This window comes from Ambystoma mexicanum, chromosome 7p (genome assembly GCF_040938575.1).
Source record: "Ambystoma mexicanum isolate Mex_15411 chromosome 7p, UKY_AmexF1_1, whole genome shotgun sequence".
NCBI lineage: Eukaryota > Metazoa > Chordata > Amphibia > Caudata > Ambystomatidae > Ambystoma > Ambystoma mexicanum.
The window spans coordinates 401,097,958-401,117,000 of NC_090939.1; the positions used below are offsets into that span (position 1 = coordinate 401,097,958).

The 19,043-nt window shown below is 43.9% G+C and overlaps 1 protein-coding gene across 1 annotated transcript in view; it reads right to left on the reverse strand.

Moving 5' to 3' along the window:
• ROBO1 (roundabout guidance receptor 1) overlaps positions 1–19,043 on the reverse strand; it is a 2,404,538-nt gene that overhangs the window by 939,363 nt on the left and 1,446,132 nt on the right. The window lies entirely within an intron of this gene.

Consider the following 19,043-nt stretch of genomic DNA (forward strand, 5'->3'; position numbering starts at 1 on the left):
GCTGTGCAATGCACCGGCTGCCTTCCAATATTTCATGAACAACGTCCTCAGGGAACTCATCGATGTTTGTGTTATCGTATACATCGATGACATTCTTGTATATTCCTCTTCAGAATCTGATCATCGAAACCATGTCAGGGCAGTCCTTGAGAAATTGCGCCAACACAAACTATTTGCTAAACTTGAAAAATGTGTTTTCCATGTCACGGAGTCGAATTTCTAGGTTTTATCCTGACACCTAAAGGAGTCCACATGGACTCACGAAAAGTGGATGCTATCCTCAAATGGCCATCACCCAGCTCTGTAAACGGTGTTCAAAGCATGCTTGGCTTTGCCAATTTTTATCGCAGGTTCATTCCGGAGTTTTCACCGGTGGTTCAACCCATCACTGCACTCTTAAGAAAAAATAAACGTTTTGAATGGTCTAAAGAAGCTGAGCAAGCCTTTCAAGAACTAAAAGCTAAATTTACTTTTGCACCCTTATTGAAACACCCGCGCCCGCATCTCACTTATATCGTCAAAACCGACGCATCCAGTCTAGCTATGGGAGCTGTCCTTTCTCAAAGGGACCCAGAGACTAACCAACTGCATCCCGTTGCGTTCTGGTCCAGAAAATTCCCGGCTCCCGAGATTAACTACGCCATCACGGACAAAGAACTGTTAGCGATTAAATCTGCTTTTAAGGCCTGGCGACATTATCTCCTTGGCGCAAGACATACCATCACGGTGATTACCGACCATCGGAATTTACAGTACTTGAAAACCGCCAAGGCTCAGTCATCTCGACAGCTCCGTTGGGCTCTGTTTTTTGCTGAATTTGATTTCATAATCACCTACCGTCCTGGCTGTAAGAATGGCAAAGCGGATGCTCTATCCCGAATTGGAATGGGGGACACAGTCACTAACTCAGAGCCTGTGCCAATAATTCCCGAACAGAGGATCTTAGGTACGACTTCTTCACAATCGCTAGAAAATATCCAAACTAGAGTTAAACAACTCTTGGACCAAACAGACTTGCAGGACTGGGTTCAAAAGGGATCTGATTTTACTATAGATAACGATTTACCTTATTTCCGAGGACGATTATTTCTTCCACACACGGATTTATAAAAGCTAGTTGTTTTTTGTTATCACGATACACCAATAGAGGGACACCCCGGCATTGCCAAAACTGAGGAAAAGGTGAAAAGACAATTCTGGTGGCCTTCTTGGCGAAAAGATGTAAAATCATTTGTGATGTCCTGTGGTGTGTGCGCCCGAAATAAAGGCCAAAAGAAAAGACCAGACGGTCTTCTTCAACCGTTAGACATTCCACCATCGCCCTGGCACACCCTGTCATTGGATTTTATTACGGACTTACCCCCCTATTCAGGATATAACACTATTTTTGTTATTGTGGATTTATTCTCCAAGATGGCACACTTCATTCCATTAAAAGGTTTACCTTCAGCTTCGGTTCTAGCTAAAGAATTCCTTGAAAATGTTGTCCGGTTACACGGATTTCCGTCTGTGCTGATTTCAGATCGAGGAAGCCAATTTATTTCCCACTTTTGGCATAGATGTTGTCAATTGGCACAAATCGATGTAAGACTATCAACCAGTCATCACTCCCAGACCGATGGTCAAACAGAAAGAACGAACCAGACTCTCGAACAATATTTACGTTGTATGCTGCAACAATCTGAAAGTAACTGGAAAGACATTCTTTGGATAGCTGAATATGCATATAATAATTCTGTGCACTGTGGAACTGGGCAAAGTCCTTTTTACACTTTATATGGGCTTCACCCTCGAACCTCTGACCTGGATCCACCTCATGATCTTGTAACACCCGCAGTGGACCAGCTGCATACCGCAATTACCAAAGCCTTCAAAGAAGCAACTGAACATTTACAACAAGCCAAGAAAAGATACAAGAAAAGTGCTGATCGGCATCGAAGTGAGGCACCTCAGTACCAGATTGGGGACCAAGTCTGGCTGGCTACCAGACACTTATCACTCAAAGGACCTCGAACTTTTAATCCCAAATACCTGGGACCATGTTCCATTACGGCCATAATCAATCCTGTGGCCGTTAAACTGGATTTACCAGCTCATATGCGAATACATCCTGTTTTTCATGTGTCACTTTTGAAACCCGTGAAACCTGGAACCAGACTAATCAAACCTCCAGAACCCATTCAAGTGGAGGGAGAACCTGAGTTCGAGGTGAAGAACATTTTAGATTCTGAAATAATAAGATCAAGGCTTTTCTATCTAATCGATTGGAAGGGTTACGGGCCTCACAAGAGGTTATGGGAACCCCATGACCACGTACATGCTCCTCGGTTAATTAAAAAATTTCACCGGACCTTCCCAGACAAACCAAAACCCCCGGGGAAAACAACCTTGGGAGAGGCCTTGGGGGGGAGTGCTGTCATGATGCCTGCTCCCGAGGAGCCAGGTCAGGCCCAGCGTCCCCGGAAGCAGACTTCATACTCACCAAGCAGGACCCAGCAAACCCCTATAGGGACTCTTTGGACGTTGTCCTTGCGCCTTTGGCGCCAGGCTCATAAAAGGCATCTGTCCTGGCGCCATAGGCGCCAGGCTCATCATGGCAGAACATATGGTAATGCTTGGGTGAACTCACCTGAGGCAGACCATGCTGCATACTCACCCGAGGCAGACCATGCTGTCTGAAGCTCCAAGCCAACTAAGGCTGGGGAGGAATTATTTTCTTTCAGGAACTCTTTTCTTACTCGGGTGGGGCCAGTGGAAGAACACTCACCTGAAGCTCTTCCAAGGCTATTTACACCACGCCCGGATGGCCACACGTGCTTCGCGTTATTCTGCATCTGCAGCAGGACGCTCACCGAGTCGGCTCCTGCATCCTGGCTCCTGCCACGCCCACCAGCACCTGGAACACCTGCAAGGAGAGAAAGGCAAGCATTAGGACATTACCTACCTTCATCCAGCATCCGGATTCTTCACTCCGTCGATCCTGCAAAAGAAAGTCAAGGGTTAGAAACGCATCTCATCGCTCGCTGCAGCGCCGCTTCCACTTACCTTCACGTGGCGCTGTCTAACTCTTCAGCGGTCATAGGCGACATCGGCCGCATCCCAGCACCTACGGAAAAGAAAGACAATAGTTAGAAGCGCTCCGCTTCTCACGCTGCCGCGCCGCTTCCACTTACCTTCACGTGGCGCCGGCAACCGTTTCAGCGCCCATAGGCGACATCGGTCGCATTCAAGACCTACGGAGAAAAAGGACAAAACAAGGTGAGCAATGAACTAATTGCAAAAGGACAGATTACTCACCTTAAGTCTTACCTGAATTTTGTTGGGACCTCAGTTCCCTTTTCGGGTCGGAGCGGCTTTTCTGGCTTTTCCGTACCCCGGCCCCTATGGGGAAATAAGACACACTCATTAAGGTATCGGAGCAAACCACTACGGCACACCTTCATTAAAAGTACACACCTGAGCTTACCTCGGCGAATCCATTCCTCCACACGGATTCCTCACCTAGTCCCTGAAAATTAAACAAAGGCCAAGGGACAAATAAGACTTGATCTTTTGAACTATATACTTACGGCAGCATTTTGGTAAAGGCAAGCAGACATCGAACCCTCGCCAAATCCGAGATCCAGTGAAGTAACTGGAAATCTACGCGCCCCTGCGTCAGAAGCAGGATGGAGAGCTCGTCCATACAGAAATTAAGGTGAGAGTCTGCGGAAGGCACAGCTAGGGTTCGAGGAGGGTGAGAAGGGGAAAAAGGGGGGAATCTCACACACAATCTAGCAGACAGTTAACTCCCTTTTCCCATCTACAGAAGGATTATTCTACGGGCCAGACAGACGAGGTTTGGGGGGCCAGTCCAGTCCATCTTCCAAGCACTACGCTTTACCGTGGAAGAAGTTGTAGCAGTCCAGAACGGGTCGGCGCCTCCGTGGGAATCAGGTGAGCGTTACATAGCACTTGTTTACCTATAAGCTTAAGGTGCTTTACAAGTGCATGAATAAATAAAAGTAGATAAACATGCTCCCATTAAGGATGCCAATTATGCTTGAAGAGACTGAAAGCCGGGCATCTGTGATAGCCAGTTTACATTATCGCTTAAGAGGTCAGGAACTGTGACAACACATTTGACATGCCCTCTCCAAGGGCAAACAGCACTTGATGAGGGCTGATGGTGATTATTAGGCCCTGTCCACCTTTGATGCCAGTGCCTGCGTGAGTTTTCAGGGCAGGTTTCAAGCCCTGTCCTGCCTTTAACATGGGTGTGATGATTATTTATTTGGGGTTTGAATAACGTTGAAATAGTTTTTTAGGGAGATGGCCTGCATGCATACTGTGTGTGCCCAATTCCCATTAAAAATAATAAACACAAAAAACAAAATGGCCAATATAGCTGATATAGAAATAATAAAGCGATTGTATGGTTTCCTTTTCTTGTTTAATTTGCCACAAATCTAGTGGTAAGTATGACGAGTGACCGGATACTACATTGAGGCGAGCAGGTAGATTGGGTGGGTGTGGGTCTCCATGGTGGGAGGTGCAGGGGGCAGAGCAGTTGATTGAATGAGGGAGGGAAGATCATGGGGCAGTGTGCCAAAAATGCATGAGGGAGATGCACCAGCAACCAGGAGAGAATGCTGGCTGTCACTGGATGATTCTGTGCATGTTCCAGGCCTCCTGATTGCCTTTCATCTCTTCCTAGAGTTTGATTATTATTATTACACCCCCATCTTTCATTCCTAAACCAAGTAGTAGCCTCCATCATAATAAGGAATGTATTAAACAAATATATTAAAAGTAGAACACTGATTTCTGGAGTATATGAGAGACACATCTGTAGACTGCATTGGGAGAATGAACAAAAGAAGAATGCTTACTCCTAGAACATAAGAGAGTAATGTCCCTGGAGTGCAATCAGGGAATGAACAAAGGAAGAGTGTAGACTGCTGGAACATGGGAGAAAAACATTCATAAAAAGCATTAGCTTATTCACCACTGTGACTTGTGAGGAATCCTGCGGATCCATCACCAAAGCATTGCCTAAAGTCTCCTTCCAGGTGGTCAGGAGAGGACAGACACCTCCTGATCCCAATCCTGGGGGTAGGGTACTGTGGGAGGATCACCCAGTTGGACACAAGGCCCAGGGTAGTGAGGAGATTTCGCAGGATCAGGTACTGTATTCTTCCTCTTGCCACCATGTCAGAGGATGTTCTGACGTATTGTCAAGTTCATATAGCTCAACCTCCCAGTAAGACTGAAATGGTGAACTCTACGGTTTTGACCCTGCAACATATTATATTAAAATAACACATTTTCTGTACCCCTAAAAATAAACATCTTCCTCAATACCAAAAGTATACCAAAAGGAGTCACAGAAATGTAGACTTTGACTCTAGTAAGACTAAAACCCACAATCCCTCTTGTAAAAACACTAAGGAAATTCAAACCACCCATAGAAGTTTAAAAGGAGTGGAAAAGGTAAATTTTAGTAAAATGAATTACCTGTCCCACAATACCACCGGAACTGAGATAAAGATAAGGGTTCAGGAGCCATGTGGAGGCATAAAACAGGCAAGTAGGCCTAATAGCCTTTGCCAAGGTCAGGCAATTAATATAAGTGTTACATGCCGTCACATGCAGCGGTCTCCTTTTTACAGGTCTGTCACGAAACCTATGCGTCGGTATTCATTCTCCATTTGGCGCTTGGCCTAACGTCTCCGGCAGCATTGGCACCTGCCATGGCAACGCTCTTCAATGATCCGTCACACGGCATGGAAGATGCCGCCTGATTCAGCAGCTGATCTTCCTTTGTGAGGGACCGCCTCCTTTGCAGGCTACATAGTCGGCAGTCTCACGAAGGACGCTGCTTCTGTTTAAGTGTACTCTACAATTATTCTGTGATCATTTCCTGATGTTTATGACCTTGGCCTGTTACACGGATTTCTACCATATTACGTCCTGGATATTTCGTAACTCAACAAACGATCCGGACCGTCCATTGGATTGCTCGTTTCACGATTTGATTACTACTATTGTCTGCACGTTGCTGAATCTTGTTTGCCCACGGACTCCTGTGCTGTCCTCCTTACAGTGTCTGTTCTCTCCTGCATACGAACTCCCTGTTTTTTGTTTTGTCCAGTCATTTTCCTTCTGCCTTTGACTTGGGATTGCAACTCCAGTTGGGGTAGTGCTCTATAATATTATTGTTTTGTACCTAGCCCTTGTACCCTGTAGCATCATCTGACTTGGTCCATTCTCTATTCTTTCCATTCATTGTAGGGCCATCCAACACCCGATTCTTAACAACTGTTCCTAAGGTACTCCTAGTTCTAGTCTGAAGTGATACATCCTCTGTATCATTCCCCAGACACTAACCTGTTGCATTTCTTTTGCAGCTTGGTGGTTTGGCGGTACGCATGTTCCCCGCTTTTCAGTGTGACCGGTTCCTCTGATTGTTCATCCCAGCAGAGAGACATGTCATGATAAAGAATTCCCTCTAGTTGAGGAGGCCAAGGTTCTGGATGGAACTAGGCTTTAAGAGCTGTCTCAAGGTTTCTACCCATACTCCGTTCGCTCTCGGATCCATATTAAACACCCAGGCTGGTGTGGTGAGTAAAACTAAGGGCCTACACCTGAACTTAATTGCCCCACCTGAGAGGCATAACAGGCTGCAGCAGGAAGGAGTAGAAGGAAGGAGCTTGAGCAGGAGCTGGACGGCTGAAAGTAGTTGAAGAAGAAGAAGAGCACAAGGCTGGCAGTTCACGAGGAAGGGTGATCCCTTAAGGGACCCCGGGAAAAGAGAAGTACATATTTCACCTGCAGGTTCTGATTTGGTCCTGTGTTTATAAACCCTTTCTGGCTGTGGCTGGACTGAGAGAGACTTGGCGAAGTTAAAGTTTTCCTGAGGTCCGCCTAATAACTGTGACAACAGCATTGAGGTTGTGCTGCAACCAAGGCCTGTGAGCGGAAGCAAGCTGAGGGAAAGAGGAGTGAAGGAGACACCCGTGGTCGAGGCTGGCCCAGAGAAACCTATGCTACGGAGGGGTGTGGGTCCCAAGAGTTTCTGAAGAAGTTGTAGCAGGAATAAAAGACAGCATTGTGTTTTTGGAGCTGGTGAGTGAAGTGAAGTACTCAAATTCACTGAAAACCCCTTGCCAGTAACTGTAACCAGCTCAATTATTGCTTGTGTAGAAGTGGGAGTGAGTAGAAGTTGTTCATTGTTGTGAGACATCTTAACAACAATGAAAATGTATCCATCCTACATTTAATGCATGTCAGAATACTTGTGTAAACAAAAAGCTTTTTATTTTTCTTTTTTGAACCCTTTAACTTTACCCGAGTGGTCACGTGTCTCCAATTAAGAGGGAGAATGCTGTCCTTAATCACTCGGAACAGTTGAAGCTGACGTTCACAAATTGTTACAAGAACAATTACATCAAAGGGAGGTCACAGATTGGTAATTGTGATTCCCAAACACAGTAAAAGTATCACTCTGTGTGAATGAAAGGAAACACAGCTCATTACATTTCGTTGAAGTTAAAAATCTCCATCAACAAGTGGTCACGTATACCTAAATTTGTTTCTCTTGTGAAACCCGAATCTTGTAACATCCAGAACACATGTTGTATATAATTTTAGAAGTTGCTGAAGTAAAGAGAAGAGCAAGCATTTCCAAAGCCAGTAGGCAAATCCTTTCTGCATTGAAACCAGCCCTATTACAACCTAACCGCAAATATGTTTAAGTTGTCAAAGTTGTTGAAGGTCCAGTGTCCTCTAATTCAAGGGTGGCTGAAAGAGTGGCTATTCAGCTTTGCGGAAGCTACTGGAAACAAGAAGGCATGCATAAAGCTGGGGAAGGGAACTGGGTCATTGCTAAAAGATCTAACTATCAATCTGTAAAGGCTAAGACTGTTAAAGCTGAGAGAGAAGCACTCGGGAAGCCAAGGAAGATTATATTGGTAACAGCAAGCAGACAGATAAGGCAAAGAGACTGCCCTTTTCTTACAACATAGGAAAGAAGAGTGACTTGCCCACCTGTGTAGGTCAAAGTGTCTTGTCTTTAAGTTTACTAACCATCATTCATAACCAAGTTGAAGCAGAGCTAACAAATCTGTGGTTGTCTATAATATTGTCAGAAAACGTTATATTGGAAGTTGTTGAAGCAGTAGACCATTGTGAAGCAAAGGAGCCTGCTTTTAGAGTGACAGTGACAGAAGGGGGTTCTTAAAGAAGAAAGCAAAACCCTAAGCAGAAGCATCATGACAGGTTATATTGAAGACACTGAAGAAGTTACAAACATATGGACAGTTGTTGAAGCAGAAGGGGTACTTTTATCTTTGAACTGTGTCATGTCCATCCTGGAAGGAGGTCATCCAGGATTACTATTTGTGCTGTTTTCTTTGCTGAAATTGGAACGGGAAGTTTTCAACATACGGATAAAAAACTGTTAACAGTTGATTTTTGTTTGGGTGAACCTTTTTTCCTTTTGGAACTTTCAAGAACTGGTTCAAGACTTTACTTTACTTTGTGAACCACCTACGGTATCCAAGTCACTGGTTATTTGTATTGATTCATGTTGTTGTGATTTATTTTGAATGTTTTGTTGTTTAGTGTGAGGGCCAGTTTTGTGTATCGTACGACATTTTCCCTTAGAAACTATATTAGTTAAAGAACTCCCTGGTACACTAATTTTAGTTAGGTTTTCTTTGCATTTTCTATCAAGAATAAAATGCCAAATACTGAGAAAACTGCAAGCAGTTTCCTGCCTCGCAATACTGACCCCTCGCAGACTTCAATGATTTCCTATGTTGTATGCTGGATCCAGGAGAGAAACTTCCTCAAGCACATGAATGCCTTGACAAGGTCCTGATGAGTGAAATTCCTAAAATGAATGGTAATTACCACTACAAATGGAAGAACATTTAAACCAAGAAATGTTACATATCGCAAAGCTATGTGTCAACCCCAGTCATTGTGCCAGCTCATGAAGAAAAGCAATAGAGTTTGTATATATCATATTGCCATTAAGTCATAGAAGCAAACATGGAACACCACTTATTGTGCTGGTGTTTTTTGTGACCTTCACAATGCGTGTTCTGAACATCTTTTCTGTGGCTTCATCAATTGTTTATTAAAGCATCCATCCCACCCTGTCAAGACCATTTACTCTTTATCATTTCGAAGGTACATATCTCAGCACTGCACCAGGTGCATCATTCTAGGGTTGCCATGGGTCGCAAGAGGAACCCCTGGCTGTTTGATTGTGACCCCTACCAATCCCTTGAATCCCCCAGACAAATACTCCAATCATAGGATGCTGAGGGCATAGCTAAGGGAGGCAATCAAAGGGCCACGCAGCTTGGGCTCCTCCATTTTATCATGCCCAGCAGCATGTGTAATGTACTCGAGTAGACAAGGCCTGTGTGTGTCTCCTCAAAGAGGAAAGCACTACTAAGCATGCATGGTGGATGCCTGGAAGAGTCTCAAGACTTAGAGTGAGAGGGTGGCAGGTCATGTTGAGGTGGACGACACAGCAACACTGAACACTGCTGGTCTGGCTGTCTTCAGCCCCTCGCCAACCATAAAGCTGCCTCCGGGCCTGCCATAGGGTCTACTGCACCATTGCCTGCAGTGCACGCATGGTCAGCAGCTCTTGGCCTGCATCATGGTTGGGTGTGGCTGCATGCTACCTGCTCCAATGAAAGTGTTGGGTTGCTCGCAACTCTGAAAGAAAGGCCACATGGTGCCCCAATTGGTTAGGTCATCTGCAGGCATGTAAGAGTGCAGAGCTGCCAGATCGCCTCAGTGTAAACTGACAGCCCTTCACCAATGCTACACGACGCACACTGCTTCAGCCTTTAGGCCCTTGTCGCTGACCCTCCCTGAGGCTGAGCTCACCGCTCCCCACCTGCCTTCCTGGTTCCCATCCCTCTCAACACTGTAGCCAAACCAACAATGATGCACGTTTTCATCCCAGCACACTGCATCCCTCCACCGCTCCTCTGATATTTTACCCAAACCTCCTCATTGCATCAACCTTCCATGCCCACTGCATGTAGCCCCTATATGTACACACAAAGCCCACTCCCCCTTTCGGAACTTTACTTAACTCATTGTCCCTCTTGGCACAATGTGCACATTCCACTCCCCCAGGCTCTCCACGGTTGGTTGGAGGAATCTTTTTTGGGACAGCCAAAACACTGAGCGAGTAATATGGGGGAGAACTAGGGACACTGTAGCACCGGTGGTAAAAGCAGAAGTGGGGGAAAGCAGACAACCCCCACTGCCCAGGTTTTGGGGGTCCTAAGGCTTTCTTTTTTATATTTACATTTTTATTAATTTTCAAGCATAACAAAACATTGCAAACCATATAACAATCAAACATAATTACACAATACAATCATAGATCACCAGAATCTTCACATTGAGTGGTTACAAAAGATACTTTAGAGTAGTTGTTCTAGGAATCTTCCCCAAATCTGATCAAATAAGAAACATTTTTTGTCTCTGACAAAGATAATACTCTCCATTCTGGCCACTTGTCTCATATCAGATATCCATTCTGTGAACGTTGGGCTATCCACATCTTTCCCTCTCCTTAGAATTACTTTTTTTCCGGAGTTTGATGCACTAAAGAACAAACATATTTGGTGGTATGTGAGATCAGCCACTAATTCATCTTCACCCAGAATTACACTTGAATAGTCATATTCCACATCTAGTATGAGAACCTCATTCATTTTCAGTGAAACATTCCTCCAGAATATCCTCAGTTGATAACAATCCCAGATCATATGCTCAAATGTTCCTCTGGCATGTCTGCACCTCCACCATGCCTCTCAGTCAAGGAGGCCCCTAGCATGAAGCCTTTCCGGTGTCCGATCTTGATCTGACGACTTCTCTCTCCAAGATTTAAGGATTTTCGGCCACATACTTGCAAATGTTAATCCACCTGTCCTCGCACATCTCTGTTCATTGTTCATCAAAGTCGTCTTTAGCTTCCGAACTTCCCCCAGAGTACAATCTAGAAGACCTTTCTTGTAGACAGTTTAAAATTAAGCCATTTTCGCCCTTCCACTAGATCTTCTAGATATTGGATGCCCCCAAGCAGCCAATTCGGCCAGAGTAGAGGTTTCCCATCCATTTTAATGTCAGGATTCAGCCAAATTGAAGTGATGGGTTTGCCCACCACATTTTGTTTGCATTTCTTCTGAAGAGCTTTCCAGCACGCTCAAATAAAATATGTTGGCAGAAAGGATTTGCAGCCAGACCCATCCACAGATGTAAGAATAACTCTAGGGGCGAGAGTGGAATATCTGCTTGTCTCTGCCTGCGTCAACACATCATTTGAGTTTTCAATGAATGGGACTAAGTGCGCAGCACCACCTGCCAAATGATAGTAGTTAAAGTCCGGAACACCCTAGGCCACCACTTCCCTGAGCCAGTTGCAGTTTGCACAATTTTAGACAAGGTTGCTTACCTTCAACACAGGAAAGTCAGAATCAAGCTCTCAAATTTTCTTAACGAAACCCTTTTTGATCTGCTCAGAACATAATTGATTCTTGGAGTTGACGTCATTTTAACAGCATGCACCCTGCCCCAAAGGCTCAATTTCATCTCATTCAAGGCTTTCTGTATCGTCCAAAGGTAGAGACTCCAGGAGGACAGGCCTGGAAACCATACTAAGCCTGGTACAGGCTGTAGCTGTGATAACGTAATGGTAAGAGCGTATGTACACATCTTTAACAAACACACCAACACTTGGGCTTTTCACTCCAAGTGCCCATTATCCACATGCATAAACGAAGAAACGACTATGGCCTCCCTTCACTAGCGTTAGCGAAATACTAGATGCCATAGAATGAGGGATGTGGGCAGGAACAAAGTTTGTCAGCATCACGTGATGAGGTATGGCTCATCCACATAGACAGGTCTGTTTAATTGCTGAAAAAGGGACTTTGCAGTATGAGTCTGAGCAGAGCGTGCGCTTCCTGATATAAAGCATGTCAGTGTGGAAGAAAGTTAGGGCGGGCATTAAGTTTCGAGTGTACCACGCACAGAAATTTAAAAACCTTTTCCTTATCAAATTTGTACCAGAGTAGTTGAGCATGTGTCGTGAGTAAAGGTGTTTCAGGAGACACGTCATAGGGCCAGATTCTGGACTTGTTGACGTCATTGCGTGTTGTGTTTAGTGAGACCCAATAAAGCAGCATTCCAATAGTCAAACATCGAAGATACTAAGGCATGTAATGTTGCAGTTGAGTGTGCAAATATGACATTACATGCCCTCATAGTTTTAGTCTGATCCTGTCATGGAAAACCGCTCTACAGACACCAAAGGAATCCTCGTATATATTATTATTCATGCCTACACATGCATACATTCACACACTCTCCTCACCACAGGGTCACTACACTCACATTTTTCCACAGACACACAATATTTGAAAACATTCAAGGTTGGTGCCCGAATTTTACTACAATGTATCCGTGTAAGGCGTGCCCTACCCTGGCCCTCTTTTCCCAGTGCTCTCTCTTGAGTAGTTGCCCAATTCCTTGAATAGAAATTCCATTCCTTAGTAGCTAGGTGTGCGTTATAACAATCGTATACATACCTTGGTAAATGTGTTCTCATGTGCATGCCTCAAAATAACTGCTCAGCGTGAAACCTTTGAAGCCAGTAATGCAGATAAACCACTGACTAGCCACACCTAACTACTTCACGCGCACTTTTGCCTTGTAAACACATTGAAGCCAGCTGACAGTGCAAATCGTGTTCTGCTAAGTCTTGGGTTCTGGCAATCGGTGCACAAGTAATTTTGCATTCCTGCACACTTGATAAATAATAGCTACTAGTACCAGATTGCTATACGATGTGAGCATAAAAGCCAAAACTAAATAAGATTATTTGAGACATGGGACAATTTAAACTCATGCACAACTTTCTTACAGCCTCAGTGGTAATTTTAAAATATTGTCTGTTCTTTCACGTACCATATCACAGGTATAGTATATTTGTGTATACCGCTGGCATTAGTCAAAAGGTAAACTGCCAACGCTATGCACCTCCACGTTATAAGAAGTAACAATGGGCCTCATTCCGAGATTGGAGGTAGGCATGGCGCTATTTGCGCCATGACTGCCTCCAATAACGGTACCGGCACCGGTCTCGTTCAATGGGGACTTACCGGTCTAGTCCCACCTCTGCGGGACCATTGAAAAAACCATTCCCGATTCCCATTTGAGCCCTGGGGCTCAATGGGAATGGGGCAGTAGCTAATAACAGTACCACAATTTTCAGTACCGTTATTAGCTCTGAAGTCCCTTAACGGGTCCCGTCCTTAAAACCTGGTCAGACCAGGCTTTAAAGGAGGGACCCGCTAAGGGACCTTGTAGTAGGGCGGTAAGGGATTACCGGCACCAGTCTCCTTACCGGTGCCCGGTATACCTTACCGTCCTACTCGGAATGAGGCCCAATGTCTTTAAGGTCTTCTCATTTAATTGGAACTAGTCACTTCAAGTTTTAAGACTTTTTTTCCTGAATAGAAATGAAGCACAAGCATGTGCCTTCAATAAAGGATTTCTTTTAATGAGACCATTATAAAAGTGGACGCATCCCTCATGCCTAACTTCTCACCACCGTTGCAATGTAATGTGTGCTCTACGACATTGAAGCATCTCATGTGCTAGATGGAATTACCAATAATGATCTCAGACCCAAATAACGGGACAGACTCAAAGTATATGGCAAAGTACTACTTTATTATCAGCATAACATAAAGTACGGCAATCTGGCGAGCCACAAACTGTAGTCCATGCACTCATACTTCAATTCTGATTACACAAAGGCTTTATACCTTGATATGCCACAGGTATGATGTCATCCTACATGTCAAACTGTAAAACCTATTGAAGGGAGGGATTGGTTAAGGGAAAATATGTGCCTATATATATAAGTATTAGTATTATTACTGGATACCCCTTATCTGATAGGCAAGCCTTGAACACCCCCCTAAATACGTATAGTACAGATTATAGCAGAATAAATGCAGCGGGTTGGCCTGTGCAACACTTTATAGCATGTTGCTACATAGACCCTCTGATTGGTTGGTAAATTTCTCCCAACCTTGAACTTTCAGCTTGTTAGCAGCTTGTAAGCAAAACAAAACTCAGGTGCAGAGAGCATTGTCAGACTACTACCCACTTGCCCAATTAGCCCATCATCTCTCATCGGTCAGGCCCCAATCTAAGACTTCTTCTTTATAGTTGACCTTGCAGCCTTCTCTCTGTTCTAGGACTTTTGAGGGAGTGTAGATACACCATTATCTTTGTCCAGAGTTTAATGAATAGCCCTTGTTTTCGACTACTGAATCACATGTGAGGAGACCATGATCTTGTTCATTTCATCCTTTTATTTACTGCTGTTTGATTTAATTAGGCTGGGTGTCATTGCTTGTCTTGCCCCCTGAAGACTTGCTTTCTCCACCTTACATAGGCTTTTCAAATCTGTGATTGTCCAATACTTGGCGCTTGCAGGTGTTTTCTTCTTCGCTTAATCTAAGAGAAATATGTCTTACAAACATGGTTTGTCCTCTTAAATCCATATGTGCCCTGCAATTATTACTTGATGTAGCATCCTTGATCCCAAGCTAATAGACTCATCTGTGTTCCTCACAAAGAACTATTTTTCCAGCATCTTCTGACTCTGCAGCCCTCGTCTTTCTCTGAGGTAGCTTGATTGGTTTAAACACGAGTCTGGCGTCCATCTTTTTCTAATGGCTGCCTTAGCCACGCTATGTTTTCTTCTGCTGCAAGTTTCTATATGTTTCAACTACCTTGCATTTCTGTGTATATACATTCACTTAATCTCACCTCACTTATTTCTTTGGTGCATATGATTTCTTAGTCTGCATTTACATGGTTCTCTTATTACTTCAGTTGCATCTTTATTCTTTAAGTATTTGCATATCATTTCAGTGTGTCTTTGTAACTCTCCCTCAAGACGTCTCTCTGCACTCACTTATAGCTGTTTGATGTCGGATGGTGTGTGCAAACATCCTACCACTTTTTCAGTGTGGGATACGATTGTAAGCGATATTCAATCAACACTACAGCTAAGTCAATGCCTAGTCTGGGATTCTGAGGAAAACCCTTATTGATGTATTTTTATATCCAGTTAAGTACTCTGGATGACAACCCTTGTATAACACCCCCCTCTTAGAATCCCCCTGACCCCACTGAGCCAAGAAGTAGGTTTGTTTTGCAAATATAAAAGGTTTATTTGGACAATTCAACAATATATATCTATCACACTTTATAAATAAATTGATAACTGATATCACACTTCAGAATACGACCGTGATCAACAATGGATAATGTTACAGCGGTACACTGATTTGGTTACTTAGGAGTAGTGTAGAGGATGAGGTAGCTGAAAATGCTTGATGGTTTCAAGGAAATGCAAAGAGGAATAAAATGCAGTACAGAAATAACTTGTTATGATTTTAGCAAAAGGTAATATGATCACTTTTTCTTTTGCCAATTCACTCCCCCCCTATGCAATACAAGAAATGGAAGGAGAGCACACAGTCTTCAAGAATCCCACAAATCACACTTTGTAATGCAATACACAGTTCCAGTTCCTCCAGCAAGCTTAGAGAAAACAGGGATGAGTTTTAAACACAGGCAAATTACTTTAATGTGGTTTGCAATGTAAGTGAAAAGGTGCTAAAATTGCTTTTAATTCCCTCTAGAGGTTCAGGGTAGGTGATGGCTACTTTATATTAGTTCAGGCTCACTTTAACAATACTCTATGAGTGATTAGCAGATTGCAAACGAATTTTAGCAAAGAGAAGCAAAAAGCTGCTGATTTCTACAGATGAAGAAATCGGGCCCAATCGCAAATCGCGGTAAATTTCGCGAGTGTGTGTCTCGCGCTTACGGAAAAAGTATAGGGAGTAGGAAGTCGGTTCTAGGTTCGTTGGAAAGCCTAGATTCTAAGCTTTCAGATGAAAGTTAAACATTCCTAGCCCAAACGGCTCCAGAGATACGGACGATTTAATAAAGGTAGATTTTCGGATTTAAACTAAAACTCAAAATGACAGGTGACAGCTTGCAGCTGCAGAATTGACAGGTGACAGTTGTGCAGCTTTAAAAATGACAGATGACACGATTTCTAGGAGGCTGTTCTAATTAGGTTAACATAGTTTGGATTGGATTATTTTAACTAAGAGAGTGGGTTCTGCACAGTTCTGCTAGGTACTCACAATATCAATTTGAAATAGGCCTCATCACGGTCTGGTCAGGTTGGACGGGACTTCCGGCGGGTGGTTCTGAAGTCCCGGCTATCTGGGTCAGCTCTGCTCAATGGGTCTGTCAAGCACCGGAACTGCTCACAACGGTTTGGTTTGTGGTTCTCTCGGGTTCCGGATACAGCTCTGCTTTCTGGATACTGCTACAGGTTCTTGCAAAAATTCTTGGCAAAAATTCAAACAGCTCGGCCTGCTGTTGAATAGTTTGGTTGGTTTTGAGGCCTGCTGAAGAGGATTCAGCTGGTGGATTCAGGCCTCTCTGCTACAGATTCTGGAGTTAATTTCTGCTACAGATTCTGGAGATTGATGGATTTGAAGTCTGGATCTCTGGATGTGAAGTCGTCGGTCAGCATGCTCCGCAGCAAATGGAATTTAATCCTCTAACTGTCCCAGCAGTCTCTTTTTATGTGTTTTGAAAATGGGTGTGTGCCTGGGCCTAGCTAAGCCTGCCCCTCTCTACTTGTCATTGGCCCAATTCTCCCCTCTCCCATGATTGGGGGAAGGAAATGGATTGTCATCATGATGAGGTCTGTTTATGGGTCAGAGGATCCTCCCCTGGTCAATTTGCACACAAATCTATTTCTGACCCAAATACATATTTATCTATGTACCATTTTTCTCATATTATAGGTCCAGTTTACATATTTTCTGTAGCACCAAACCATACGATCCCTGTCTTTGTACGATGTTGTGTCCACTGATGACAGAATTCTCCCCTTTTCATCCAGATAACGACCTCTAAACCTTTCCAGTTTTTACACAAATGTGCACCAGGGATATGGGTTACAGATGATAAAGTGTCAGATTTTAAACATGCAGACATTTGGAGTGAGACCCTATTTTCCACTAGCAACCCCCAGAATACACCACAGGGTCCTAACACCTCTTAAAACGTGCACAGAAAAATCGCAAGAATAATGATATTACTTATATAATTCTGACAAGTCTGCACTATGAGTTATCTATCTTTTTAAAATTATGCTCTGGTCAAAAAGGGGTGTGGATTCCCACATCACATGGTGGAATAACTTGTTTATCCACTTTCCCCAAGCCAGCTTGTTCACAGAGGCACAGCTGCCCCCCAGTTTCTCCCAAGAGGAAGCTATTTTACAACGCCCCCAATATAACATTTGCCTGAGTCAAGGAAGTTGCATTGTTCTGTCCCTTCCAGTTCCCAGGTGCTCCACCCCTAATCTAATCAGAGAGGTGTCAACTCCTTTTGGCAAGGGGCAGCAGGATGCAGCTAGGCCTGGGAAGAGTTGCTGAGCAGGTTTCTCCTGTCGGGGGTAGTTGTCAGGCAGAATTCAGCTAAATGTCACTTTTTGTTCCCAGTTTAAATCAAACTTACAATTTGTACATATACATTAAATAATTACTTCCTTCAAGTCATTTCAGAATATAGTTTTACATTGTATCCACCTCTTAGCAAGTCTTTCCTTGGCCTGGTTTTGTTTCATTTGTTCAGTTTTACACAAAAGTCTGGTGGTTTTAAAACGCCGGCTTTCTGATAGTGGTGAGTACCGGTATTGCAACCATTTTTGGGATTAAGAAAATTAATTCCCCCCAGTTCTGAGTTGCTTTTTGGCAATCAGCATTGCCATTCCCAATGGTTTCAGGCTACTGTGTGTGTAGCCCAATGGTGGTTTTAGGCAGTGCCCTCCTGTGCTCACAACCTAGGCAAAAATGGGTGGCACCCTATTCTTCATGTTTTCCCTGTGCACTCTCTGGGGAGTTCTGGCGATCATGATGTTTTCCATGCCAGTACTGCACAGTTTTATGGTAGGGCTTGGATGCATGGGTAAAACATCCCACAAGATTGTCTGAGTGCATATCTTCTCTCATACACTCGACGCAGTATTGGGATAATACCTTGTGTCACACATAGGGCTCTTCCTCTGCTGTTCCAATATGATGAAGGTGTGGGGGCTCCTCTAGAAATGCATGAAAGGTGCATACAATGTATCCCTTTTGTGTTATGTTACGTTAGGCTCCTCAGCTTGTATACTGTCCCAGACACCACCATTGTGGTTTATGGCAGTGAGGTATTTGTGTATTAACAAAATGTACAGTAATGTTTATGAAGCACTGCTGTACACAGTCCATTTCCGCCCTTAAAACAGGGGTGAAAATTGAGCTATTTCCTTTATAACAGAGCAAGTTTATTTACTGTGTGGATTTTTCTGACATACTGCTACGATATTACAATAAATCCCCTGACACTAGAATAGTCGTGTTGCTGTTATTGTGCTAAGGTTTCAGAATAACATCAATTGTAATGGTGATTCCTGGCAATGGGAACCCACAAAGAAAATCTGCCCAATCTCTAATGAGGCATCATCACTCCTGTGTGGTAACCTTTGTCTAGCTTATTTCGGACACAAGCATGCACTTTATTTTTGAGCATAATGTGCAGCACATTTGCCATTCACAAAAAAGGTTTAAGAAGGTTATTCCATGTCAAAGAAGCAGAAATAAGCCCGGATAAGCCATAAGAACCAGCTCTTGACTTAGCTAAACTGTGACCATAAAGGCAAGTTGGACCTCGGGCAGTGATAGTGGGATCTGCCCATCATACCACTGCCCATCTTGCCACACCCTGTCTATGCCACTGATGACATGTGTCACCTCGGTTCGGAAGGTGTCCAGTCCTGTTTTTTTGCCTTCTGGCAATTGTAGTCCTGGCTGACGCCTCACAAGAGTAAAATGAAGAAGATAGAGTCTTGATCTCTGTTGTAAGGA